The sequence below is a fragment of the Hydra vulgaris genome, chromosome 08 (genome assembly GCF_038396675.1).
Source record: "Hydra vulgaris chromosome 08, alternate assembly HydraT2T_AEP".
Classification (NCBI taxonomy): domain Eukaryota; kingdom Metazoa; phylum Cnidaria; class Hydrozoa; order Anthoathecata; family Hydridae; genus Hydra; species Hydra vulgaris.
Window position 1 is genome coordinate 10,582,501 of NC_088927.1, and position 5,149 is coordinate 10,587,649.

Genomic DNA, 5,149 nt, shown 5'->3' on the forward strand with positions numbered 1-5,149 from the left:
ACATGCAAATGAAGAAAGCTTATTAAACAAAAATCGGAATTAATTTCTAAATGTAGGCACGAAAATAAGTTTCTCTTAAAAAACTATAAAAAATAAATGAGCTCAAATATTATTTAAATTAAATACCCTTTTCAAAAAAAGCATAAGTAACCATTTCTAAATAATTCTTTTTATAATAGGATCAACAAAATTCTACAAATGTGTGGAAATTTATAGTAAAGACATTTCCGACTTGCTGTAATTTAACTTTCGTATAAATTGAAGTTTTATTAATTTGATCATTCATTTCTGAATAATGTTTTTTCTTAAGTGATTTTCTGCTAACATATAATTGTTCTTTTAAGAACATTAAGCACTCTATTATGTAGAATACTTATTAAAGTTGTCTAAATATATATATATATGTATATATGTATATATATATATATATATATATATATATATATATATATATATATATATATATATATATATATATATATATATTTATATATATATGCACATACATAGAAGCATACATACATACACATATACAAACATAAATACATATACACACATTTAATAATACTATATATGTGTATTGTGTATGTATACATTATATACACATATACGCGTACATATATACATGTCAACCCTAGGAAATAGAATTCGGCAATGCCGACCTAACTGTCGACCTGAAAGTGTTTGAGGTCATAGACGCACACATATATATACACATAGAAATATATAAAAACATACACACAAACACATACATACACACTGACACATATTCGCTTGCGCTTATCACAAACACTTATACATAGATACACATATATTTGGATTTTTAAACTGTATTTGATTAGGAAGGAATGGAATATAGGTTACGCTTAAAAGCATAGTTTGAACGGAGAGCTTTTAGGTCAGAGGTAAGGTTATTACAAGAATTTATACTTTGATTGTTTTATGAACTTATATCCATAAGTATGATGATTTTAGTCTGCAAGATTCAGATTATTAGTTGATCGAAGATAGTTTCGGTTATTTGCATTTTTTGGGAAAAAATTGTTGAAGATAAGAGGTAGGTTTTCGTGTTGGTGATGTTCTTGAATTGCCAGACATACTGGCAATTCAAGAATTGAACAAGTTCACGTAGTTTAAGGATATCAGAAGTAAGATAAAGCACATTAGGACTGGATTTGTAATTCTGAAAATCTATTATTTTTGAAGCTTTGTTTTGTCTAAGTCTAAGAGGTGTGAGACAAACAATAGGTTGGAATCAATTATAATTCAAAGATATTTTATTAAGTTTACAGGAATGATTTTCTGGTCATTTAATCTAAAGTTTAATTTTTTATCGACTTTTGTTTTTTCAGATTTGAATATGACCGGTTCAGTTTTGTAACAGTTGAGGGATAGCTTTTTTGAGCGAAGGCACTAAATTAAATCGGCTAGATCATGATTAACGTATTTGTTAATTTTTTCAAAAGATTTGTTGACCCTGAGCAAGTTAGTATCATCAGCAAAGTGTTAAGAGGTTGCAAACTTAGTTGAGTTAATGAAGTCATTAATATAAAGAAAAAAAAGTAGTGGTCCTAATATTGAGACTTGAGGAGCCTTGTTGGAACATTTTACTTTAGTATATTTTGAGTCACCGACTTTGACAAATTGAGATTTGTTGTGAGGATAATAAGTAAACCATTTAAGTGGAACTCCTCTGGTTCCATAATATTCTAATTTTTTGAGTAGAATAGAATGATCTACTGTATCAATAGCCTTTTGGAGGTCTACAAAGACCACTCATGCAAAGTTTTTTATTATGAAGAGTTTTTGTAACTGACACAGTAATTTTAACAAGTGAGTGAGTTGTGGAATGATTAGCACAAAACCCTTACTGGTTTTGTGAAGGCATTTAAATTTATTCAAAAATGCATGAATCTCTACTGCATAGCTTTTTTGAAGAGTTCGATTAGGCTTGAATAAAGGGAGATAGGTCAGTAGTAAGACCTATTCATTGTAGAACCTTTTTTAAATATTGAAATGACATTACCATTTTAAAATGAGTTATTTATAATAATACTGAGAGGTTTAGAAATTATGTCTGGAATATGATTATGAAGGAATGTAGGAAGGCTGTTAGGACCAAAGCTTTTTCCAGTTATAAGAGTGGTTTTAATAAGATTGGAGATTTCATTCTCTGGGACAGGAGCGAAAAAAACGTATTAGAATTCGGAGAGTTGATATAGTCATTAAATTTTGATGTTGAAGTTAGGTTTTTGTTTTCTATAGTAACAAAAAGGTTGTTTAATATATTCGATAGAATAGTTTGATCTATGATAATATTTTCTTTCAATATAAGTTTGAGAGTTGAACTTTAGTAGAAAGGTTTTTTATTAATGGTTTCTTTTATCTCTTTCCAAGTATTCTTAATATTGTTTAAGTTTTTAGTAAAATAAGTTGTATAATAAGATTTTTTAATAATTTTTAGTAGATTGCTGATTCTATTTCTATATAACTTAAATTTATAAAGCAGTTCATTTTAAGTACTAATGTCTTTACATTTGTGTGTTTTTTATTTAGCTTTTTTTTAATAAAAATAGATTTATGTAAGCCATTTGTGATCCATGGTTTTGATTTAAGTTTAATTTGCTTAGTTAGTTTTTTGAATGGAGCTTTCTGATCTAATATTTTTTTAAATGTCATTCAAAGAAAACTGATAATTTAATTAACATCATCATCTTTTTTAATATATAGTGTCCAGTCAATGTTGGAAACATCATCAATAAATATAATTTTGTTAAAGTTCTTGAAGCATTGCCTGTATGATATACTTTTTTTAGGGTAATTAACTTTTTTAGGAATGCAGTTAAAATGAGCCATATGATCAGATATTAAACTAGTAAAATTGCCAGAGATTTTTTCAGGTGAATAGAACTTTATAAAGATGTTTTCAATAAGTGTTTGTTGTTTAGCTGTTATGCGTGTTGGTAAAATTATAACAAGATGTTATGAAAAAGAATACGCGAGTCAAGGTAATGTGTATATATATACATATATATATATATATATATATATATATATATATATATATATTTATATATATATATATATATATATATATATATTTATTTGTATATATATATTTATATATATATATATATATATTATATATATATATATATATATATATATATATATATATATATATATATATATATTTATAAAAGATTTTTTATTTTTCAAAAAATAATGTTTTTGGCAAGAAATTTAAGAAGGAAAGTTACCTTCGACAACCTCAACTCTTTGACAGCTTTTCAAACAATTCAAAAATCGCAACTTTTTTTATTTTTTTTCAAAATAAAAGAGCAATTTTATGTAATGAAAAATAAAAAAGAAAGTTGGTCTATTTTCTTTTTAAAATATCGTTTCTTATTGTTTACAGAAACAAGTTACTCCCGTAAGTTTACTGAAATTAATTTTTTGTACTTGAAAACATACTCCTGTAAGTTTATTTTGATAACTAATCTGTTTTATTAAACTACTATACACATCTACATCTTAACTTATTCAAAATAAATGAGCATTATATTGTTCAAAATGACGTAAAAGTCTGTTAATTCTACGAATTAAACAGTTCGTAGAAATTTTAAACTGATTTCAAGTAATTTTTATAAAACTATTGTTTATTAAAAAGCTAAATCTTTACTTTTATTATTGTTTTCCTCATAACCAATATAAAGTGTATTGAAAAAATAAAGTAAACAAGTCGTAAGAAAACTGTAACAACATGGTAACAACATAATTTATACATAATAACATGGTAACATGATACTTTTATATTAGGTTACAGTCAAAAATACTATATTACCATTTTAGTATTTTACATTAAAAAAATACTCAACATTTAACATTTTAAGAAAAGTCTTAGAATTTTAATTACTTTAATTTTTAAGAGAAAGCATAGATTTGTTTTCAGGATTTGTTTCAAAAATACGTAAACTATTTTTTATGTTGTTGCGTTTTGCAAACTATAATGGTCAAAACGCAAACTTTTTTTATTGTTTAAAAATATTTTTAAAAGTATAATGGTTGGAAAATGTAGGCTTGTGTGAAACAGTAAAGTTGTATTTAATTCAGAATGTGTTTAAATAATATAAAATAAATTACATTTATTGTTATAAAACTTGCTTAATATTTATAATACTTGCTTAACATGTATTAAAGATCTAAGAAATGCAAAACATTCTAGAAAAAGCTTATGCGATATGATAAGACCTCCAGTATAATTTTCATATGTAAATATAAATTAGATTTTTTTATTTTTTGTGATTTTTAATGCATTTTTCGTTTTATGTACATGTTTGATGGCTTCGAACAGATGGTAATCATTTGTTTATGCACAAATGAAACTTGTGCATATACAAATCCATTTTCTTTGTGTTATTTCTTCTCTAATAAACTTGGTTGAACTTTTTATAAACTCCAATGCAATGTCTAAATGTATGTTTTTAACTTTATCATTTAAAAATTAAACATGCTCACGCGAGACCTGAGCCAGTGCTGTCATTGACAGGTAGGAACGTAACAAAATATTCACAATGATGCATATTTGCAAAATCATGGTCGTTTGCTATTCGTAAAGGCATTAGGCACACATTCTAAAACGACGGAGTAATGTTTTAAGTTTTGATTAATATCTTTAACTTCTTGTAAGGCAGCATCACCGATCAGATTAAGTACTTCATTTTGAATTGTTTTCCCTGAGTAACAATTAGGAATTTCTTTTATTTTTATGCGCCATAAACGATCTTTTGTCATGAATTGTACTTTCCTTATAGTATTTTGGCTCTCATTTGCATTGCTTGAGTCTGTATTTTCTGAAAACATTGTTTTATTTCTGAAAAATTGCTGATTTGTTGACCCCTTATTTCAAAACTATTTGACTACTTTGACCACTCGTTGGCAACTAGAAAAACAATTGTCATCTTCTTTCTGAGCAAAAAACGTGCTAAAAAGGAGTCTTTTCAACGTTTAAAAGATGTTGAAAACGCCTTTTGAAGGATGAATAGACAACTTTGAAGTCCATACTCCCTCTGGAGTGATAGTCCTGATGAATTAATTTACTTTTAGCTATATGGAAAGCTTGCATATGTTGCGCATGTTAACAGTATAT

General features: G+C 26.0%; 1 long non-coding RNA gene across 1 annotated transcript in view; it reads right to left on the minus strand.

Annotated features, from left to right (window-relative positions):
- Positions 1-3,526, minus strand: part of LOC136083608 (uncharacterized) — a 17,483-nt gene extending 13,957 nt beyond the window's left edge. Inside the window, exon 1 of the long non-coding RNA XR_010639935.1 lies at positions 3,261-3,526. This is a non-coding gene — a long non-coding RNA (uncharacterized LOC136083608). The remainder of the gene's footprint in view (positions 1-3,260) is intronic.
- Positions 3,527-5,149: the final 1,623 nt, after the last annotated feature.